This window comes from Ranitomeya variabilis, chromosome 5 (assembly GCF_051348905.1).
Source record: "Ranitomeya variabilis isolate aRanVar5 chromosome 5, aRanVar5.hap1, whole genome shotgun sequence".
Classification (NCBI taxonomy): domain Eukaryota; kingdom Metazoa; phylum Chordata; class Amphibia; order Anura; family Dendrobatidae; genus Ranitomeya; species Ranitomeya variabilis.
The window spans coordinates 99,718,972-99,744,001 of NC_135236.1; the positions used below are offsets into that span (position 1 = coordinate 99,718,972).

Genomic DNA, 25,030 nt, shown 5'->3' on the forward strand with positions numbered 1-25,030 from the left:
ATATATCTATATATATATATCTATATGTATATATATCTATATATATATATATATATATATATATATATATATATATATATATACACACACAAAAAAAAGCAACATATTTTCAGTCCAACAATACTCCGTTCAGTCCCTGCAGACTCGTCCTATAGAGCCACAGGCCTGTGTGACTCCCCCAATAAAGCTATTCTGTCCAGTTTTGCTTTCCTCAGATGTCCTCCTAGTTGCCACCGTTTTTTTTTGTTTGTTTTTTTATCTCGCTTCCATGCCAATAAAAAAAACCCTTGGAAGATTAGGTTTTTATTCAAGTTTAATACAGAGCGACATATCTGCAATACAAGGATGCAAAACAGAAGTCTTGGGATTTGCATCTACGTTTCGCCGATCCCCATACACTTGAATGACAGATTTTGACTCGGAAATCAGATGAGACTAGGACGTGCTCCGAGGCACAGGGATCTCAATCTCAGATCTATGATGTTAATGTACATGTGTATACATCTGTTCTACTCCGAGTCCGGGGGCGAGAGCACAAACCAAGCACCTGGACGTCAAATGTATCAAAAAGCTTGGCACTCAATAATGCTTGTAGAAAATAAAGTCATTTATTATACATCTGGACAGACAGATCAGCGGTAGCTCGTTTCTTGCTAAACGTTTTCGGTCGCCTCCCTCAGCGTCTCCGCACGCCACCAGCGCTCCAGGCAACAGAACGTACCCAGTGTGGGCACACGGCATGCCCAAGCAGCTTATCCTGCTCACAGTCACGGTCTCCATTACTGCCTCTGAAATTTGCCTCCACATATATTGCCAGTATACTCATACATCTGATTATAAGTTCAGATCCTACACTCCAGTACAGTAGATAAACTTGCTCTGAGGAAGGTCCCCAAAGGACCGAAAACGTTTAGCAAGAAACGAGCTACCGCTGATCTGTCTGTCCAGATGTATAATAAATGACTTTATTTTCTACAAGCATTATTGAGTGCTAAGCTTTTTGATACATTGGATTTAAGGGGCTGGAAACCCTACTTGAGCACCTCTACTCACAAATTTATAGAGTGCCATGTAACTTGTTCTTGTCAAGCACCTGGACGTGTCAGGCAGATGTGTGAATGGAGCCTAATGCAAAGGTCGTTGTGAAAGAGCCCGGTTTGGTATAATTGTTTATTCTTATGATGACAGTAACAGGTTATGAAAAGAAACTTGAGGAAAATGGCAGATCTCAAATCTACCAAACATAGGCAGCTCAACCCTATGTTCAATGAACACATGCGGAATCACCTGCATTCAGAATCCGACAGCACTTTGGACGGAGCGGACATGTGCTGCGCCCAAAGCGCTGCCAATTACTGACCGTGTGAACATACCCTTGACTATCCAAAACAACTCGTTACCTGCATTAAAGACAGCTGTCTTACATAGTCACCTTTATAAAAGACTCCTGTCCACAGACTCAATTAAGAAGTCAGACTAACCTCTACAACAAGGGCAAGACTAAAGAGCTTTATAAAGGATATCATACAATATCATACACCTGCACAAAGATGGAATGGGCTACAAAACCGTAAGTAAGACATTTGTTGGTGCAATAGAAAAAAAAAATATGGAAGACAGACAAAATGATTGTGCATGGTGTCCCAGATCGATATTGATTGACAATCTTACCTCGTGGGGCATCCATGATCATGAACATGAGAGATCAGCCTAAAACTACACAGGGGAAACTTGTTAATGATCTCAAGGCAGCAGTGCCCGCATGGTCCCCCTGCTCAAGAAGGCACATGTGCAACCCATCTGAAGTTTGCCAATGAACACCTGGATGATTCTCTGAGTGATTGGGAGAAGGTGCTGTGGTCAGATGATACAAAACTTGAGGTCTTTGGCATTAACTCAACTCGTCGTATTTGGAGGAAGAGGAATGCTGCCTATGACCCAAAGAACACCATCCCCACTGCCAAGCATGGAGGTGGAAACATTATGTTTTGGGGGTGTTTCTCTGCTAAGGGCACAGGACTACATCACCGCATCAATGGGAGAATGGATGGAGCCATGTACCGTAAAATTCTGAGTGACAACCTCCTTCTCTCTGCCAGGACATTAAAAATATGTCGTGGCTGGGTCTTCCAGCAAGACAATGACCCAAAACATACAGCCAAGGCAACAAAGGACTGGCTCAAAAACAAGCACATTAAAGCGAACGTGTCAGCAGTTTTGGCAGATATAAGATGCGGCCACCGCCTTTCAGGGCTTATCTCCAGCATTCTGTAATGCTGGAGATAAGCCCCTGATCCAACCTAAAAGATAAGAAAAATAAGTTATTATACTCACCCGGGGGGAGGTCCGGTCTGATGGGTGTTGCAGGTCCGGGGCCTCCCATCTTCTCATGATCGCCGCCCTCCTGTTGCTTCATCGCTCCCCAGTATCGCACTCCTGCGCAGGTGTACTTATCTGCCCTGTTGAGGGCAGAGTAAAGTACTGCAGGGCGCAGGAACTGGGCCTCTGACCTTTCCCGGCACCTGTGCACTGCAGAACTTTGGTCTGCCCTCAACAGGGCAGATAAAGTATGCCTGCGCATGCGCAGGAGCGCGATATCGGGGAGCAATGAAGCAACAGGAGGGCGGGCATCGCAAGATGGGAGGTGCTGACCCTGAGACACCCATATGGGATTGGACCGCCCCCCCGGGAGAGTATAATAAAACTTATTTTTCTTATCTTTTAGGGTATGTTTCCATGTTCAGGAAACGCTGTGTGTTTGACGCTGCGTAGAGCTGCAGCGTCCAGATGTTACAGCATAGTGGAGGGGATTTCATGAAATCCCGTCTCCACTATGCGGTAAAACACTCAGGCGGCACACCCGCGTAAACGGACACGCGGCGCATCTTTTCAGAACGCAGCATGTCCTTACAAAGCGGCAACGCGTCAAAAAACGCATAAAAAACGCAGGTGACCTGCCCGTAGCCTCACGTGCTGATTTAGTGCAGATTTTATCTGCGTCAAATACTGATGCAATCTGGACACATACCCATAGGCCATGTGCACACGTTCAGTATTTTTCGTGTTTTTTCGCGTTATTTCGCTATAAAAACGTGATAAAAACGCGAAAAAAACAATTACATATGCCTCCCATTATTTTCAGTGTATTCCGCATTTTTTGTGCAAATGTAGCCTTTTTTTCCCAGGAAAATAAACGCATCGCGGAAAAAAAAGCAACGTGTTCATTAAAATGCGGAATTGCAGGGGATTCCGCACACCTAGGAGTCCATTGATCTGCTTACTTCCCGCACGGGGCTGTGCACACCATGCGGGAAGTAAGCAGATTATGTGCGGTTGGTACCCAGGGTGGAGGAGAGGAGACTCTCCTCCACGGACTGGGCACCATATAAGTGGTCAAAAAAAAGAATTAAAATAAAAAATAGTCCTATACTCACCTTCGATGTCTTCCCGCCTCTCCACTGTACGCTGTCGCTTCAGTTCCTGTAGCTACTAGCTGGTGTGCGGTGAAGGACCTGCCGATGACGTCATGGAAGGTCCTGCGGGCACACACCATCTATACGGAACGGACGCCGGTGAGGAGATCGGCTGTCTGCGGGTGAGTATAAGCATTTTTATTTTTTTTATTATTTTTAAACATTCTATCTTTTACTATAGATGCTGCAAAAGCAGCATCTATAGTAAAAAGTTGGTCACACTTGTCAAACACTATGTTTGACAAGTGTGACCAACCTGTCAGTCAGTTTTCCAAGCGATGCTACAGATCGCTTGGAAAACTTTAGCATTCTGCAAGCTAATTACGCTTGCAGAATGCTAAAAAAAAAAAAACGCGAAAAAAACGGAAAAAAAAACGCAAAAAAAAAAAAATGCGGATTTCTTGCAGAAAATTTCCGGTTTTCTTCAGGAAATTTCTGCAAGAAATCCGGACGTGTGCACATACCCTTAGGCATGCTGTAGATAAGCCCTGAAAGGCAGTGTCTGCATCTTATATTGGCCAAAACAGCTGACAGGTTCCCTTTAAAGGTCATGGAGTGGCCTAGCAAGTCTCCAGACCTTAATCCCATAGAAAACTTATGGAGGGAGTTGAAGCTCTGAGTTGCCAAGCAACAGCCTCAAAATCTTAAGGATTTAGAGATGATCTGCAAATAGGAGTGTACCAAAATTCCTCCTGACATGTGCGCAAATCTTATCATTGACTACAAAAAATGTCTGACTGTTGTGCTTGCCAACAAGGGTTTTGCCACCAAGTATTAAGTCGTGTTTGCCAGAGGGATCAAATACTTATTTCTCACTGCTAAATGCAGATACATTTATAGAATTTATACAATGCTTTTTTCTGGATTTTATTTTTGATATTTATCTCTTAATGTTAAAATTAACGTACCCTTAAAATTATAGACTGTTCATGTCTTTGTCAGAGGGCAAACTACAAAATCAGCCAGGGATCCAATACTTATTTCCCCCACTGTAGCTGGGAACGGCCACTGAGCGTTTAACAATACAGGAATGGGTAATGTTATAGCTCATTGCCAACAACCAGTTACATTAGGATGACAGCAGTAATTTACATCATGGGAAGCAGGAGGGACGTAGAGCGGCAGTGTGGACAGATAATAAGTATAGTTAGTGTCTAATATGAATGTAATACACAAACTAACGAGAAACATTAATCCCCACGATCTCTAGATAAAGTCCTACACCCCGGTATCAGCAGATCTCCAATCTACGACTAGTGGGAACTAAACATAAGGAAACTAAATAAACAGCGCCTGAACAAGAAGCAGCATTTTCCATGTTTTCTCAATCTTGGAGCGGTTTATTCTGGGTTCTGTAGTTTCCGTTCACGAAAGTCAATAGACTGGAAGGATTGAGGAGATGGCGGGGGAAGCGGGGGTGATCTAGGAACAGCTCAGTGACGGTGGTTTCACACACAAGAGGGGTTTTTCTGGCCCAAGACAGAAGTAATGGAAAATAGAGAGGACGTCTACTTTTTTTTTTTTTTTTTAGCAAAATAAACTTTTGGGATTGGTTCGCAAAAACTTATCAAAATTTGCAGTGAGTTTAAAATAAAATATATAAAAACTACACAACACCGAGACCAGAACAGTAAATACAATAACTACCAAAAGCTTCTCATCCCAGCCCAGATACCCCCAATTATTACACAGGAACGGTGGTAAAATGTACGACAGTGGTTGCACACAAGGCAGCGTTGCCACTGCCCCCCCATCCACAACCACTGCCCCTCCCCCATCCACAACCACTGCCCCTCCCCCATCCACAACCACTGCCCCTCCCCCATCCACAACCACTGCCCCTCCCCCATCCACAACCACTGCCCCTCCCCCATCCACAACCACTGCCCCTCCCCCATCCACAACCACTGCCCCGGTACTAAAATGTCACTTGACTACAGAACCAGAGATTTATGACCCAGACTGTCTCATAATTGGGAAGGACTGTCCTAGGAACGCTCTATTTTCTATCAGACAGAAGGAAAATCACCCGACAAATGAGTAAAAAAAACACAAAAAACAAACAAAAAAAAAAACACTTGTTCGTTAGGCAAGAGGATTTTTAAGCTGCTTAAAAAAAATCAATAAATTATATAAAAAACAAAACTGTTCTCGGCAGCACATCATCTTGTGGAAACAGGAGATGTGCTGCCGACAGCATGATATTCTATCTGCACAGAACAGTAACAATTGTTCTGCGCACAGAGAATTGTGGTCCTCCTCTAAACTGGTAAGCAGCTGATCTGCAGCTGACTGACGGCCGGGGTCGGCGGTGTAAATGGGCCCTTACACAGACATTGATGGCAGGAGGAGCGGTGCGAGTCTCCAGGGCTGCCGGAGTCACATTTACAGGGCAGACCCACCCCTCTCCCAGTAAAGTCTCCACTCCGCACAATGCACAAGGGGGTGCTCTGTTTAGGGCTCACACTTCTCCCATAGACTCTTCACCCAAAATGATGCAAGAATGACAGCACAAAAAACACAAGTAAAACGCAGCAGAAAGGCAGACGTGGGCTTCTTCGTATCAGCAAACACGTGAGCACAGTCCTGGAGACAGCACAGAACGCATCCTCAGCTTATTATCCTGCAAAAACAACGCCAAAACTAGTGACAAGGGCCACTTAAAGGGATCAGAGCCTGTTCCTGTCATCAGTGAAACATGTCAGATAATTAAAAAGGTGCACCTTTTCTTTCAGGGTTGTGTCACAACAGATATGAATTGCACATCCTGTCTGGAGGATAACCAGAATGGCTGCCCCCTGTGCCCCCCACTGTTCATAGTTGTACTTGACAATAGACTTTGCATAGGACGGTATCATGCAGCCAGGCCAGGAGAGGGACAGTAGGGCCCCACACTAGAGATCAACGCCTGGGACCTGCAAACCAATTCAAGGCCTTTTTCAGTAAAAGCACTGGCTGTAGGCTTGTTTGTTTTTTTTTAATTTGGGGGGGGAGGAGACACCTTCTGCCTTATGCTGACCCTACCCAGGTCCAGCAGCCACATCCCCAGTACTCTTGGGGTCAGTTACTGTCTGTAGCGCTTGTGGGCAGGTTGCGGGATGCAGTAACGGATAGGAGGCAGAGCAAGGGTTAAAATTCACTTTACTATAACAGGGGTGTACTCCAGGCAGGAAGGAGAATGTAGAGGCAGGGGGTATTAACACTTTCAATATTACTGACAGAGGGAATGAGGGCAAAGGGTATAACCAATGCAGGAGTAAACTTATCAGTCTGACGGCTTCAGAGTTGAGAGTCTCAGATGCGCACGGTGGTGCCAACACGGTCAGCATGTGATGGATACATTGCAGGCGTCGATGTACCAGTTCCTGGCGGGGGCGTTGAGTCCTCGATGTCTTTCTCGGGGTCCTGAGTAACAAGGAGAAGAGCAGTCCTTTGCACTGCCGGGGCTGGACAGAGCCCGGCAGAAGAGAGTGAGTAAGGGTAAAGTTCTCAATAAGTCACCCGGCTTCTGTTAGGTGGCACGCGCGAGTTATACGGTGGACCATTACGTTGAGTAACTTGAGCAGTGAGGGCCAATGGGTGGAAACCGGTTCTCCAGTCGCAGTCTTTGTAGGGAGCAGCCGGGACAACGGAGCGCAGTCCTGCGATGTCACGGTGCTCAGAGAACCGAGCACCTAAATTCCCCTGCTGCGTGCTGTGTCTTCCCGCCAAGTCTCTTCTCCATTTCGCGCCCCCTGCTTTCGAGTGCAAAGGTCAGTCCAGGTCTCTAAAAACTTTCCCCCAAACAACAAATATGACAGTCCCGACAGTTCCGGCCACAGCATGAAAAAGGTACCCCCTGGCACGGTCTCTCCTCTCACACGCTCATGTCACATCAACAACGTTGCAAGCAATTGTGCCGTCAACTCAGGCAGTGCCGCTGAGCTAAACGATTGGCTGCAGTATGAGAACGCTGCAGACAATAACAGACACTGGAAGAAGCGGCTGCACTTGGGAAAGGAGAGTTCCACCATGTTCACACGTTTAGTATTTTTTTCTCCCCCAATCAGTATTCTTGAAAGCCAAGAATCAGGAGTGGAACAATCGGAGGAAGAGGGGAAGGCTGCGCGCCCACGATCAGAAATGGTGGCTTTTTGGTGGGTTTGCACTGCGTTCTGCAGTACAAGCATCTATGGGATTTATAGAAATCCTCTGCCCACTGTGCCTCTATTACCGCTGTGTAGCCTCAGCCACGGGGCGGGTTTACGAGCCGCAGCATGGGAATTTCAGCATGGGATACACTACTGTCCGCTGCATAGTCTCCCCATAACCAGTCATTAGATGCGGTAAATCTGCGCGATTAGAACACAGCAAAAAACCTACATCCAGAACACTGCTACTCCTGATCATGGGCAGCCCAATAGGAACACACTGCACCACTTGTTCTGGTTTACAAATACTGATGTGAAATACTGACCAAATATTGAACATATGAACGCAGCCTAAAACCGGGTTAAAGCTTCTTTTTTTAATTTATTTTAATTTTATTTTTTTTTATTTTTAAAACAAACCCAATGAACAGGGATTTTCCTAAATCAGAAAACACCTTTATCCGTCCTGTAAATAATAAATAGCCATTTAAAAAAGGAGGACAAATCAAGTTCATCATGCATCCTACTACAAGCACTGTGCAAAAGCCACATATTCTCTAAAAGGTCCCAGCTATAAGAATGCTATAATTATTAAAAAATAAAAAATAAATTTATAAACCTTTCAGATCCAGAGATTTACATCACGTTTTTGGCATTACAAAATACGCCTCTTGCAGCGTTTCCTAATTGAGGCGCTGCCATTACAGCAGATAAATCCCCAGGTTTCACAATACAAACTTTGCAGATTACTACTCAGATCTCCCAGACCAAGTGATTGTAGTGGAGTTTGATGATCATGACAGAATTGCTGTATAATCCTTAGTAAACATTTCTCACTCGTTTCCCCTAGCCTGACTGACAGCTCCTCAGTGTGCCTCCTCCCTGCCAAGACCTCACCTTGCTCTGCACAAGCTGCAGTGGTCAGTAAAGCTGGGTGGGTGGGTGGGTGAGTGAAAGGAGACTGAATACACTTTGACTCCATTTTTTTTTTAACTGATCGTAAAGTGTAACTTTAATAAAATCGAAATTATTCAGCCATTCTGACATGGCTTTTCAAAGTAAGCACACCAGCCCTATCCGGTCCAATACACTGCTTCATTAGGCATGCAGAATGGATTGTGAAATCTGGTAACAGATCCACTTTGAGAGCCCATTTACGATCTGCTGACAGTTCGGGTGGCGACTGGTGAGTAGCTAACAGCAGAGGAAGGAATCAATAGCTTGTAGCACTGTAAAGGGTAAAAATCAGGATTTGGTGCCGACTTATCACAGCACATTCAATTCATAGTGGAATCTGTGCCGACGTGTGGAACACCACAGTTTACTAACAGGGTTTGTTTGGTTTTTTCTTCTTTTGACATTTTTACAGTTCTTCCTGAACGTGAATTTGTGGAGAGAGGGTAGAAGATGCACGGCGTGTGTAAATGAGGAGACCACCCACTGACCCCCAAAAATGCAGCAAACACACAAACCAGAAGCTGTCTGCAGACTTTACTGCTTGACGTAAGGATATATGAACATCTGGCCACAACAGATATGGAGGAAAATAGAGTATATTAAAAGCTTCCTTAACATCAGCATAGATTTCAAGCAGAGCTTGCTGGGACTTGTTGTCCCAGCCCCACAATGAGCTACCACTGGGTTAAACATACAAATCTGTTCGGAGAGGTAGGAGGCCGGTGAGAGAATGTGGGACTGATCACAGATTAGCACAGATCTCATTGTGGAGTAGAAGTCGTGTGTGAAGGTGCACAGTGTGAACAGGCCAGCCCCCTCCATCCAGGAGGATCCCTGCCCGCCCCAGGAGGAGGCAATATCCTGTCCTTTGTGCATGAAGACATCTGGTGACTCATCAGGATGAATCAGTGGCCTAAAAATGGGCATTTCTGATGTGCGGTGACTTAACAACGTCATCAACAGCAGGGGCATTCAGCAAACAGATGATGGGGGTTATATCCTGGAAACCCGCTTCCCTGTGATGACAGGTGCAGCTATTACCAATTTTATCTAATGAACTGGTTGTATAAAAAAAGTGAAATACAAACCTATCCACTTGGCATCCATTTTTTCAGGGGTATAGTCCCCAACATGTTGTTATTTTCTAGACTGGTGTCAAGACTACCGAAATTTTAAAAAAAGAAAGAAAAAAAAAAAAAAAGTGTAACTGCATACTCGCATTACACTCATGATCCAGGGTGTAAGGCTACTGAGGAGCAACATGAAGAGTCCTGCGAGGCCGGGGATGGTGGAACATTATATGTAGAATTATCCCATCCATGTCTCCTCATTCCACCGAATGACATCTAATGGCTCCGAACTGCGGGGCTGTTACACGGCCCAAATCAGCAGCCAAAACATCCTGCTCCTATTCTGCCAGAGGAAACATCTCCGTGCCAGGGGAAGCAGGAGAAGGCGCTGCGCACATGGCGACGCATCAAGCGCCAGTTACATATGTTCCTATATATAATAATGAAGTGCGGGGGGCTGCCGTCTGCCAGAGTCTGAACCCATCATATGTGCCAGCTAAAAATCCTGCAGACTGAGGGAATGGAGAGCCGTGAGGCATCTACTATATGTTACACATTGGCGCCCATTGGTAAGAAAGGTACACGGCTTTAGTGGGATCCACATGAAAAAAAAAATTTAAAAAAAATAAAAATCGCTTAAAAATGCTCTTTGAATGAACTCCCTATTGATTTCAATGGGAACGATTGCTCTCCATCGTGTTTCTGCTGATGTGGAGATTGAAGTAGCGTGTCAGAGGAGGCATTTCTGCCTGGGAAGAAGAAGAGGAAGAAAAAAAACAAAAACAAAACTTCCTTGTGCCATTGAGAACCACAAGAAATAAAGCAGATATGTCACCAGATTTTATGATGCACACTGCATCACATTACATAGATTTTATACACCTGTTGAGACTGGTGTACTTACTTGGAAAATCCATGTCAGAACAGACATGAAGGAGCTAGAAATGGACTCAGAAAATGCTCATATTCAAAAGCATCCACATAATATTATTTTCATAGTAAGCACATCAGCCTCATCAGGTTTACCTATATAATAAAATTATTGCAGTTCGTATTGAAAAAGAAAAAAAACAAAAAAAACACGTGACATCTGCTTTAAATGGAATGCAAAGATGCCATTTAGCTGCCGATATAGATTTAATCTGCAGATGAAGCTAAAATGCTGCCTTACGAAAAGTGTGGCTACTGGAAGAAAGAAAAATAATTACGGTATATACTTCCGGGAGCCGCTCACTTTTGGTCATAGTGACGTGCACGGAGTCACCATGCCGCAGTATGAATGGCGGTTGTAGTCACTCCCTGGCTATTTGACAGCAGCGATCAGAGCCCAGAGACAGATGTCGGCCGTGTAATGTAACCGGCATCTACAGCGTTGGGAAAGAGCTCCAGTCCCAGGCCCTCTCCACACAAGGGAAACCCTGCAACCACGTACATACGATAAAGAATTTACAGGGTATTTCCATCTCCTACATTTATGGCAGGTCTGTAATAAGTTCTAAGTGTATAGAAGAGGTGGGGCCACCAATTCGACGTGCGGCCATGTCGTGTTCAGGGCCCTGATGTGCTGCCGTCGGTGGAGAGGTGGCTAGGATTCCTAATCACTTGTAAGGGAATTCCCACCAGCTTGTCACTGGCAGCGGCCATGATGGCACCCCGGTAGCGGCCATGATGGCACCCCGATTGAGATAAATTTAATTGACTGCTGAATATACCAGATCAATCTTAGAACAGCGCCATATGGATGGCAATATGTAGGGGAGGACGAGTGCAGCCGCACACAGGCCCAAGAGGACAAAGGGCCGACTTTCACCTTGAAGTCAGAGAGCCGATCCTGTCAGACACAATGAGGGGCCCATACAATGTCCTTGCACAGGGACCCTCTTTCGTCTGTGGCCGCCACTGTCAAAACAGGAGCAAAATAATCAGATTTCACTGGATGAAAAGGGACGATTTCTTACGCTTGTGTGAACTGCGGGCGACATGACTGAAATAAACGGTTACTGATCACGGAGTAGCTTTATTTTCAGGGCCTCTAAATAAAGGAACAAGTGTAATTTAGCCCTTGTGTGAATGAGATGGAGCCTCAGAAAGGGAAAAGTGTAAGGAAAGGTGCGAGTCCATCAGCAGTATGTGATTCATTTACCAGAGCAGCGCTCGCTCCTCTCCAGTGTTGCCAGGAGACGAGGAAACCGGAAGCGTCGAGAGACTTTACAACCGGCTGTACAGAGGCACATGGAGCGATGAGAGCACATATCAATATACTTCAAAAAAAGGTCCAATAAAAACATTTTTGATTTAGAGCAAAATTCATGAACCCTGTGCACAATTTTGAAAGATTTGGAGCAAAAAATGTCAAATACAAAAACATTTAAATTGAAAAAAAATAAATAAATCGAGGCTTTAAGTCTTTACAATGAAGTTCACTTGAACTTGTATTTAGCCTTGTGTAAGTTTTTAGTTGAAGTATAAAAATCTCCTGCAGATGTCAAAAATTGATATACGGGTGGTGTCTGGGCATGAAAAAAAGGGAAATTTTTCATACAACAATCTGAGCCCCGAGGGCTCGTTCACTGCTGGATTTTTGCACAGTGTTTTTCCAGCCACAACACTTTTTGGTGTAGAAAAATCTGTGCTGCAAACGCACAACAAGTGCACATAGCCTATGGTAACATTACAATCATGACCATTTTTCTCCTGTTTTGCATCAATTTATCTCGATTCACAAAAACTGATGAGAATAGGAAATGCGCTAAATTTAATAGAACAGATCAAAAATAAAAAAAAAGTGAATGGTTCCATTAAATGGCAGATACCAAGATTAGAAGTTACCCTTTATCTACAGCACAGGATCGCTGGGGTCTGACTGTTAGGACCCCCCACCAATCCCAAGAATGGGTGAGAGCTCTGAGAGGAGCGCAGACTGAGCATGTGCACCTCTGCTCCATTCCTTCTCCACCCGACCGCCGGAGGCGGCCAGGTGCCGCGTTCAGTAGTCTCCATCACTCCCATTTAAAATTAATATAGCCGAGAAGCGTATACGCTCCATCTTAGCTCCATTCTGGCCCCATTCTTGGGATCTGTGGGGACCCCAGTAGATGGACCCCCGCAATCAGGAAGTTCTACCGCATTATGCAGATTGAGGGTCACATTTAATCTTGACACACACTGTAAACGCTGCGGGTCTGTGTGCTCCGTCTTACAGACGCAGAGGAGATAACTGGACGCAGCCTAAAGCAGATCTAACAGGCAGGACTCTGACTGTCATTGAGGTCTGATTAGTCAAAGTGACATATCCAATGGGGTGTAACAAAAAGGAAATTAAGAAATGATTCATTCATTCAGGAAGCTACAATTGGTTCCATCCTGATCCCATATAAATCCATGGAAAATGCCAGATTGGACACGACACAATCCCAGCACAGGGGACCTTTATACAAGCACTGCACACGTCTGGGAGCTGGGAGATCAATACACTATTGCCCAATAGTCATTCTACAGTGAACGTATAAAAGGGACAGGAAAACCATAAAAATAGCTGGATCCATGACAACTACCAGTAGTTTAAGTTGCATATCTCCAGTTCAGTTGTCAATTAATACGGTTCCTAGAAGAATAAAGAAAGATAAATGGTACAACAATAAAAATAAAGCTTCCAAGCACCAAAAGCGTTTCAGCCTCATTTATATATTAATGAAGCCGGCAACTTCTTGGTGATGGAGGAACCAAATGTATGGATGGACTGGTCTTCACAAGAGCTACATGTGCATATGAACAATGTCAGGGGTGAAATCCTGCTGTCAGTCCCTTTAACTCCACAGAGTCCTTTTTGCCTATAAACACAATCAGTATGTGCCATCTTGGTTGGCTGTTTTCCCTTAGTTTCTGATGAAGGCCCGAGTGGTGGCCAAAACGTAAAAACATACAGAGGACCGCTATTCCAAAATAAAATCTTCAGTCAGAATTCACTGTTGGCTTAACCAATCGATGGTGTAACGAATGTTTCAAGAAAATTTGGCAAAGAAAAAACTGCAATTTACGGTACTTAATTTATATATTAGGTGCAGAAATACTGCAACATCAAAAACTCATCATGGGAACGGAGCTCCAGTGTCCTGATCCACAGCACTTCATTACTACTAGCTAGCAGGACGGAGGTAACCACCGTACCCCACAGCCCATATTGGCTGCTGCATCCCCAACTAGGTTATATACCAACTAGCTACAGTGACTCGAAGACAGAGTATGTATGTATGTATGTATGTATGTATGTATGTATGTATGTATTTTAACCATCTAACCTAGAGAAGAAGGCTGATGGCAGAAGACAATCTTCTGGTGAACGTTCCACCAATAACATAATGGTGTTAGCTGTACAAACTAGGTATACAAACTGGCCGTCTGACAGCTAGTATGGGCGACTGACAGCCAGCAAGGACTAAAGTGATTGTGACTGCATTGGTGGAATGTCCATCAGAAGATACATTTCAGCCTTCTTCTCTAGGTCGGATCGTGATATCTGTCGTATCTCTATATCCTCTATGTGTTCAATGTTGTGTTGTGTTCAATGACACAAGGATGGACAACCTTTCTGGCAAGTCCTTTGATAGACTGGTGACTACTGTGTGCGGAGTGGATCAACACATCCCAGTACAATGTTTTGTGGCGGCGGCTGAGCACTGGTTTGCAGTATTAGGCAGTGGGCACTAAGTGTAGCGCTCCTCTGTAGACTACCTACATCCAGCCAACGCCATGGGTATGAGCTGTATGGTCGGTGGGGTCAGACTGCACCAATCTGATACTGATGACTTGGCCTAAGGATAAAGGTTCCCATTGGGTCATATATGGTCCTTAATACCCAGACTGATCCGTTCTGAAACGACAACCTCTGACTCATACGAGGCCGGAGATCAGAGTTGGGAGACCCTCGATCAGTCCGGGTTCTGTGCTCCGTATACGGACTGTGGCATAAAAGACAATAAATTTGTATGTGCACATTTAGGATACATCACATTAGTCAAAATTGGTACACCACTGGGAAAGACTGATCAGAAGACGGTGGGACGCTGGGCCATTCGTTATGAGGGGTTATTATTAGGGGACTTTTCCAAGTCATTCCTCTCTGTGTTGCACAAAGTTTAATCCATTGGGCTGCCCTAGAAAGGTTACTCCACTTTTTACATCTCAACCTTACTGGTGTTTGAGACCCTTTTTTTAAGTATAAAAAAATTAAATAAAATAATATACCGTAGCATTACATAAATCTGGCTTAAAACTCATAAGTAAGTGAACCCTCTTTTAAAAAGTGACATAAGTTGGAAGCAGATATTTAATCTATTAAAACTGTGGCAAAAGCCTGGACACATGGCCCCCTACGACTATATGGCGCTCGGACCACAGTACAATGGCCGACCTGGGGGGCATCTGCCCTGAACTGCCGGCCGTATAGGCAGATCATGTCTGTGACTGTCGGACATTACAGGCTATGCACAGAGCACAGCCGTGACATCAGTACAGGTAGGTAGATGTAAATGACGGAGACCACGAGACGCCCGGATCCAGGAGACCACCGTACCCATAGGTACTACGGACAGCAGGTCAGCGGTCAGGCACAGACGTATGGGGAAGGGGAGAAGGCCGAGTATCACAGCCATGGATGGGCTCACATAATAAAGTAATATACAGGGAACATGCCAGCTCCGAGACGTACCCACCACAGAGAACAAAGACCGTGCCCAGACACTGCTGCCAGCTCTGCCCACCCCACACACACCATCAACCAGGGACATACACAAGACACATGAAAATAGCAGAAGAAAATGGCAGAAAGCAGAAATAAATATAAAATATTCAGAGCCGGCAGTAATGGAGTAGAAGGAAGCAGAGAACATGTGTGCAGTGCAGTACGGGGACCCTCGCTCACCTTGGAGGCAGGTCACGGCTCGGGGAGGACATGTGTCTTCGGTGGCGCTCGCTCGCTGTCTGCGCTCCTCTCCAGCATGTCTGGGGCATTATACAATAGCACAGCATGCTTATTTAAGATGCCGGAAGAATGCTGCATTGCATAAGAGGCCAGCAGTCCCAGCAGCACTGCAGCCTGACTGCATCCAAGAGTGCCCCCTAGTGGCCAAACTCAGAACAGCACTGATCTCAAGAGAATGGCATCTACCCTGGTCACTTACTGATGTAAACGCTGTGAAACCGCTCCGAAAGACCACCACTAGGAGACCACCACCCCCTCATCCAGAACAGATCTCACTGCAAGATGAAACCATTCCATGAAGATCAATAAAGGGCAACGTTCTCATTTCCATCTAATAACCTTTGTGCACAAGAAACTTCTCACAGGTGAAACTTTGCTGCAATTGCATCCAGGATGGACAGGGCTAGGGCTGCACAAGTGTCCGGCCTACACAAAACTGGTCCCTAGTCACTGGCAGCAAACACCTTACACCTTGTTTAAAGTCCTCATCCTGTATTATGGAAAGGGCGAACTGTCCGTCATGCAATCAGAGAATCCCAAATACCCTTAGTGACGGCAGAGGCGGCATAGTATCAACTATTCATTACATCATACAGATACAGTGGCTTGCAAAAGTATTGACCCCCCTCAGCATTTTTCGTGTTTCGCTACCTCACAACCTGCAATTGCACTTGTTTTTTTGTTTTGTTAAGGGTTAGCATCAGTTCATATACAGAACATGGTTACAACTGTGAACATTTGGTTTTCTTTTTATTGTGAAGCAAACAACAAACAGGACAAAATAACTGTAAACCTTCAGTGTGCATAACTATTCACCCCCTCTTAAGTCAGTACTTTGTAGAACCTCCTTTTGAGGCAATTACAGCTCTTTGACCTTTTCACATCTTGCCACTGGATTATTGCCCGTTCCGCAAGGTAGAACTGCTCCAGCTCCTTCAAGTTAGATCCTCTGGAGAACAGCAATCATCAAGTCTGATCACAGATTCTCAATTGGATTATGGTCTGGGCTTTGACTAGGTCACTTCAAAACATCTATGTTTCCTCTTAAACCACTCAGAGTGTTTCTTTAGCACTATGCTCGGGGTCACTATCTTGTTGGAAGGTGAACCTCCATCTCAATCACTGACAAACAGGTTTGCTCAAGGATATTCCTGTATTTTGCACCATCCATCTTCTCCTCGACTTGGACTATTTTCCTTGTCCCGGCTGCCAAAGAAACAACCCCACAGCATGATGCTGCCACCACCACGTTTCACTGTAGGAATGGTGTTCTTGGGGTGATGAGCTGTGTTTTGACGCCAGTTTACCTTGGTGGCCAAAAAGATCGATTTTGGTCTCATCTGACCACAGCACTTTCCTCCATACATTTGGGGAGCTTCCCACGTCTTTTGGCAAACTCAAAGCGAACCTTACACACACGAATTGTAAGTCAAGGCTTTTTTTCTGCCCGCACTTCCACTCTCTACGGCAGGGGTCCCCAACCTGTAGCTCCACGGTCCCATGAATTGTGGCTCGCGGCTGTCTGCATGCTAGGTGCATTAGCTCCAGATTTAGTAAACCGCTATGAAGAGCACATCTCAAAATGGTCAACTTTGCGAGTAGCCCTGCACAGAAGAGCAGATCTTGGTACATATCAACTGGTCTTGGGGGTTTAGAGGTAATTTAAGTATGGTATGCTGGAGACAGGATGATACTACCGGTCAGAGGAGGTGCTTGAAGCTGGATGTGACTGTGTTGGAAGTGCGTGAAGGAAGAATGCTGAATGGGGGTTTGGTGGGAACCCCTGGATCTTGGTGTACTGCTTCAGGGTGATTTGTGTGGAAAAGCTTTGGCGATCATTATGCCCGTTGGGGATTTTGGTTGCCACTACTGTGAGGGGGGATAGGAGCTGGATGAGGCTCTCAAGGTTAGAAAGGTTGGGGACCTCTGCTCTATGGAGTGTACGTAATGGTGTGAACGACACCCTATGCAGATGTGTGTGCAATTGAAATACTAGGCAGCCTCCCCACTGATGATTGGCGGGTTAGTAAGTGACTTGTTTTCAGTATTTTTCACCCTGTGCGGCCCCTGCTTTTATCTTGGGGGACCCTCTGAATCCTGTCTATGAATTGGTGTCAGGACATGATAGTGCAAGTATGGCCGATTTTCCCCTCTCAGTGATATTTTTTAATTTTGTTTTCCTTTTTCAGTGAATTTATTGTGGCAATACAGACAGATACTCCAGTCTGTGCTTGGGAACTCCGCAGCAACTTCAGAGTTAACTTTCGACCCTCGCTGCCTCTCATTAATGTACTCCTTGCCCGTGCTGAGAGTTTTGGTGGATGGCCATCTCTTGGCAGGTTTGTTGTGGTACCATGTTCTCTACATTTTATAATGGATTTGATAGTGCTCTGGGGGGAAAATCAGAGATTGGGATACGGTTTAATAAACCAACCCTGACTTGTTCTCAACAACTTGGTCCCTTGGAGATCTCCTTGGTCTTCACGGTGTTGGATTAGTGGGGCCTCCTGCTTAATGATGGTGGTGCAGCTAGTGATGAGCGAATGTGCTCAGATAAAGTGTTGGCCGAGCATGCTCGTGTGCTAACCGAGTGTCTCAGGTGGGCTCAAAAAATATGTTCAAGTCCCTACGACTGCATGTCTCGTGGCTGTTCGACAGCCGCAACACATGTGGGGATTGTCTATTTATTAGGCAATCCCTGCATGTATCGAACAGCCTTGACACATGCAGCCATGAGGACTCGAACATAATATTCGAGCAAACCGAAGACACCTGAGCATGCTCGGATGACACGTTATCTGTGCTTATTCGCTCATCACTAGTTGCAGCCTCTGTGGCCTTCCAGAAAAGGTGTGTACCATATATACTGGCAGACACCTTAGATTGCCCACAGGTGGGCTTCCTTTCACTAGGCATGTGATTTATGAAGGAAATCGCATGCACCAGAAATTTTTAGGGGCTTCATAGCAAACAGGGTGAATATATATGGACATGACACTTTTTTGTTATTTGAGCCTATAAATTAAAAAATTTAACTTATGCCTATATTTTTCGCACTTCACCAACTTAGACTACTTCGTGCTGATGCATCACACACACATGGGATTCCAAAAATATTAACAGGTTGTAATGTACCAAAGTAGGTAACAAGCCAAGGGGTAAATACTTCTGAAATCCACTGTATAAAGAGTCTGCCGTCTTCTCTCCTAAAGTGCCTGTTTTAGTAGGTAGTAGTATTACCTAGTACAATCATGGGCATCTTCTCGCCTGACTTTTTGCAGGGCCGTTACGGTGTTACTGCTCCTAGAAATTTACAAATAAATTGAGAATTGGGTGTTGCCATTTCTTGTCAAAAAGGGATTTGGCCCTGGATAGTTTGGAGTCACCAGCACCTATCGATGGGGGTCTGACCTCTGAAACACCCAATAATCCAGAGAACTGGAGCTCTGAAGAGCCTGTGTGAATGGAGCGGTGGTCAATCATGCGCACCTCCACTCCATTCATTCTTATGGGAGTGCTGAAGATCAGCCAAGTGAAGCGCTCCACTATCTCTGGTGATCCCAAAGAGTGGAGACGTTCATGATCAACCAGCACTCCATTCACATGGGGCTCTTCTGAGCCCCGGTTCTCAGGACATTTGGATGTTCCAGAGGTCAGACCCCCAGCAATCGGAAAGTTTTCCCCTCTATTCCACATATAGGGAATAACTTTAAAAAAAAAAAAAACCTTGAGACAATCCCTTCAAAGCGATTAGGTTACTCCAGACTAGAGAATACCCCTTTAAATGCCAGATCTGGTAAGGATCAGACTACTGGGACTCCGTCCCCCAAAATCCCCATTGTAAATTTAAACATGCTACATATTCCCCAACAATTCCCTAGTGGAGAAAAAAATAGCACAATGACAACTAGCAGAGTTCAGCGCCAACATACAGCAAACTATGTTATTACACAATAGTAGGATCTCCATCTACCCAGCCGTCAGTGTCACCTGCGCCCTCGCCTTACCATTCCGATACTAATCTTACTGAGCATTGTGCCTGCGGGACAATCGTAAGAGGACAGCGGTAATATATACCCAGGAGATAGGAAAATTCCTAAAAATAGATGCTGCATTAGTTACCAGCCACCTGAGGCCGCCGGAGTAAATTATGTCTGGATTAGAGCCAAAGCATGTGAGCTAGAAAGAGATAACGCAGAACAGCATGGCTACCTCACCAAGGAAGAGGTCTACATCCAAGCACGTCACTGCCGGCAATGCAGAGGTATACCAAGAGGAACATGGCGGGTTGTACTGTGCCGGACGACCACTTTCAATATTTAAAAAAGAAAAGTAAAAAGCACTGGCGCTCCTGATAGTTCCTAGTGGGGGAACAAAATTGCTGAATGTAGAGTGCTGCTAGTGATTGACAGGTTCTGTGTAGACCTGTAAAGTATATCAAATGAAAAAAAACAAACAATAAAATGAAAAATAGATGAATAAATGAATAAGAGAGCACTTACTTAATGAGTAATCATTGGTTATGCAGTGGATGTTGTAATAGGTCCTTAAAGTACTACCAGAATCTTAGGGGAATGAGAAGAGAAAAAAAAAAAAAAAGGGGGGGGGTAAATGTTTGTATTGGTGAATATAGTGAGACTAAATAGATTTATAATATATACTCACTCAGATATTAAATGGAAATGTGCAATGAAGAGACGTGATCCCTGTGTATCTGCAATTGATGCGGGCATTGTGATGACCACGGTTGCTTCATCTTCAGAGGTTTATAGTAGATGCCCCTGCTTAAATAAATGTACAACCTTTATAGGTATGGTTTTAGATAAATGCGGTCTAGTTTTCCCAGTACACAATGAACTTACTGCTGGTGGGAGTAGCGCAGGATTCCTGTTAGGACAGGACAGGTGAAACCCTGATGAAGAGGGCCAGAGCCCTTGAAATGCATTGTTTGGCTGACTAGCTATACTAGCACGCCTGTCCTCTTTAGCCCCGTAGCGTGGTGACGTCACCAGTAGCTCCGTCCACCCTCTACGACCGCTACCTCAGCGCTGCATCCGGCCGGGGCACGCGAGGTCTCGTAGGTGCGCGGCTTCTGCCGCCAATCTCTCCTTAACCCACCGCTCTGCCATAGCGGTACACCTAGCGGTGGCTCAGACTTTCCGGAACCGCTTCCCTCCGCACTCAGCACCACAGTGAGTACAGCATATTTTATGTGCACATAGCAATTGTGGCATATTAGTGCTCCAACATACTAGGGGAGCATTTCTCCTCATCTCAACATATGGGCAATCAATTCTAATCACAGTACTCCTTGTCAGCCAGCACCTGACGGTCATCTTAGTACCTTAACCTAACGGAATCCTGCGCTACTCCCACCAGCAGCAAGTTCATTGTGTACTGGGAAAACTAGACCGCATTTATTTAAAACCATACCTATAAAGGTTGTACATTTATTTAAGCAGGGGCATCTACTATAAACCTCTGAAGATTAAGCAACCGTGGTCATCACAATACCCGCATCAATTGCAGATACACAGGGATCTTCATTGCACATTTCCATTTAATATCTGAGTGAGTATACATTATAAATCTATTTAGTCTCACTATATTCACCAATACAAACATTTACCCCTTTTTTTTTTTTTTCCCTTCTCCTCATTCCCCTAAGATTCTGGTAGTACTTTAAAGGGCACCTGTCACCCCGTTTTTTCAATATGAGATAAAAATACCGTTAAATAGGGCCTGAGCTGTGCTGGACAATAGTGTTTTTTTTGTCCCCCGATTCCCCACCTATGCTGCTGAAATACCTTGCTAAAGTCGCCGTTTTCGCCTGTCAATCACGCTGGTCCGGTCAAATGGGCGTTGTGAAATCACTGTTTCTCCCCCACCTCTTGCTTTTCCCTACGAAATTTCTTCCCGGCGTTGGCGTAGTGTTTTGCGCCTGCACAGTAGTCTAATCTCGCGCCTGCGCATTATGCTTTGCCCAACTGTGGGCATAGCATACATTACATCTCTGCGCATGCCCACAGTTGGGCAAAGCATAATGTGCAGGCGCGAGAGCCGAATGCACTGCGTAACTGAAAAAAAAAAAAAGCGCGCGATCTGTGGTATTCACAGATCTATTTACGTCAGACACGCCGAGGAGCGGGGGGAGAAACAGTGATTTCACAACGCCGATTTGACCGGACCAGCGTGATTGACAGGCAAAAACGGCGACTTTAGCAAGGTATTTCGGCAGCATAGGTGGGGAATCAGGGGACAAAAAAAAACACTATTGTAAAGCACAGCTCAGGCCCTATTTAACGGTATTTTTATCTCATATTGAAAAAAATGGGGTGACAGCTTCCCTTTAAGGACCTATTACAACATCCACTGCATAACCAATGATTACTCATTAAGTAAGTGCACTCGTATTCATTTATTCATCTATTTTTCGTTTTATTGTTAGTTTTTTTGTAAACCGCGCAGGTGAATACCACTTTTTTTCACTTTCAATATTTATTTTCCTGAGTAAGCTAAAGAAAAAAAAATAATAATACACACCTCAGCGTTACAGCTGAATCCAATGATTGGCTGCTCATCCTAGAGAACATGCCGGCAGGAAACCGTTCATGTTCTTGATTTGCCCAACAAGATGGATCGGATTAAGCCGGCCATACACGACGACTGGCCAAACGATGCTCCAGCTGACAGCCATGTCAGCCGACTCTCCCATATACAAGGGCACTCCCTCATCCCACAGCCATGTCAGCCGACTCTCCCATAAACACGGGCGCTCGCTCATCCCACAGCCATGTCAGCCGACTCTCCCATATACACGGGCGCTCGCTCATCCCACAGCCATGTCAGCCGACTCTCCCAATATACACGGGCGCTCCCTCATCCCACAGCCATGTCAGCCGACTCTCCCATACACACGGGCGCTCCCTCATCCCACAGCCATGTCAGCCAACTCTCCCATATACACGGGAGCTCCCTCATCCCACAGCCGACTCTCCCATATACACCGGCGCTCCCTCATCCCACAGCCATGTCAGCCGACTCTCCCATATACAAGGGCGCTCGCTCATCCCACAGCCATGTCAGCCAACTCTCCCATATACACGGGCGCTCGCTCATCCCACAGCCGACTCTCCCATATACACGGGAGCTCCCTCATCCCACAGCCATGTCAGCCGACTCTCCCATACACACGGGCACTCCCTCATCCCACAGCCATGTCAGCCGACTCTCCCATATACACGGGCGCTCCCTCATCCCACAGCCATCTCAGCAGACTCTCCCATATACATGGGCGCTCGCTCATCCCACAGCCATGTCAGCCGACTCTCCCATATACAAGGGCGCTCGCTCATCCCACAGCCATGTCAGCCGACTCTCCCATATACACGGGCGCTCGCTCATCCCACAGCCATGTCAGCAGACTCTCCCATATACACGGGCGCTCGCTCATCCCACAGCCATGTCAGCCAACTCTCCCATATACACGGGCGCTCCCTCATCCCACAGCCATGTCAGCCAACTCTCCCATATACACGGGCGCTCCCTCATCCCACAGCCATCTCAGCCGACTCTCCCATACACACGAGTGCTCATCCCACAGCCATGTCTGCAGACTCCCATACACACGAGCGCTCCCTCATCCCACAGCCATGTCAGCCGACTCTCCCATATACACGAGTGCTCCCTCATCCCACAGCCATGTCAGCAGACTCCCATACACACGGGCGCTCGCTCATCCCACAGCCGACTCTCCCATACACACGGGAGCTCCCTCATCCCACAGCCATGTCAGCCGACTCTCCCATATACACGGGAGCTCCCTCATCCCACAGCCATGTCAGCCGACTCTCCCATATACACGGGCGCTCCCTCATCCCACAGCCATGTCAGCCGACTCTCCCATACACACGGGCACTCCCTCATCCCACAGCCATCTCAGCCGACTCTCCCATATACACGGGCGCTCCCTCATCCCACAGCCATCTCAGCAGACTCTCCCATATACACGGGCGCTCCCTCATCCCACAACCATGTCAGCCGACTCTCCCATATACGCGGGCACTCACTCATCCCACAGCCATGTCAGCCAACTCTCCCATATACACGGGCGCTCCCTCATCCCACAGCCATGTCAGCCGACTCTCCCATACACACGGGCGCTCCCTCATCCCACAGCCATGTCAGCCAACTCTCCCATATACACGGGAGCTCCCTCATCCCACAGCCATGTCAGCCGACTCTCCCATACACACGGGCACTCCCTCATCCCACAGCCATGTCAGCCGACTCTCCCATATACACGGGCGCTCCCTCATCCCACAGCCATCTCAGCAGACTCTCCCATATACATGGGCGCTCGCTCATCCCACAGCCATGTCAGCCGACTCTCCCATATACAAGGGCGCTCGCTCATCCCACAGCCATGTCAGCCGACTCTCCCATATACCCGGGCGCTCGCTCATCCCACAGCCATCTCAGCAGACTCTCCCATATACACGGGCGCTCGCTCATCCCACAGCCATGTCAGCCAACTCTCCCATATACACGGGCGCTCCCTCATCCCACAGCCATGTCAGCCAACTCTCCCATATACACGGGCGCTCCCTCATCCCACAGCCATGTCAGCCGACTCTCCCATATACACGGGCGCTCCCTCATCCCACAGCCATGTCAGCCGACTCTCCCATACACACGAGTGCTCATCCCACAGCCATGTCTGCAGACTCCCATACACACGAGCGCTCCCTCATCCCACAGCCATGTCAGCCGACTCTCCCATATACACGAGTGCTCCCTCATCCCACAGCCATGTCAGCAGACTCCCATACACACGGGCGCTCGCTCATCCCACAGCCGACTCTCCCATACACACGGGAGCTCCCTCATCCCACAGCCATGTCAGCCAACTCTCCCATATACACGGGAGCTCCCTCATCCCACAGCCATGTCAGCCGACTCTCCCATATACACGGGCGCTCCCTCATCCCACAGCCATCTCAGCCGACTCTCCCATACACACGGGCGCTCGCTCATCCCACAGCCATGTCAGCCGACTCTCCCATACACACGGGCACTCCCTCATCCCACAGCCATCTCAGACGACTCTCCCATATACACGGGCGCTCCCTCATCCCACAGCCATCTCAGCAGACTCTCCCATATACACGGGCGCTCGCTCATCCCACAGCCATCTCAGCAGACTCTCCCATATACACGGGCGCTCCCTCATCCCACAACCATGTCAGCCGACTCTCCCATATACGCGGGCGCTCACTCATCCCACAGCCATGTCAGCCGACTCTCCCATATACGCGGGCGCTCCCTCATCCCACAGCCATGTCAGCCGACTCTCCCATATACGCGGGCGCTCACTCATCCCACAGCCATGTCAGCCGACTCTCCCATATACACGGGCGC

General features: G+C 46.6%; 1 protein-coding gene across 2 annotated transcripts in view; it reads right to left on the reverse strand.

Moving 5' to 3' along the window:
* SLC23A2 (solute carrier family 23 member 2) overlaps window positions 1-25,030 on the reverse strand; it is a 128,513-nt gene that overhangs the window by 95,202 nt on the left and 8,281 nt on the right. The window contains exon 1 of one of the 2 annotated variants that reach the window (XM_077263037.1): window positions 15,551-15,760. The exons of the other annotated variant lie outside the window; for it this stretch is intronic. The gene's annotated coding sequence lies outside the window, so the exon portion shown is untranslated. Of the gene's footprint in view, window positions 1-15,550; window positions 15,761-25,030 lie in introns of those variants that run through there. 2 annotated transcript variants of the gene reach the window in all.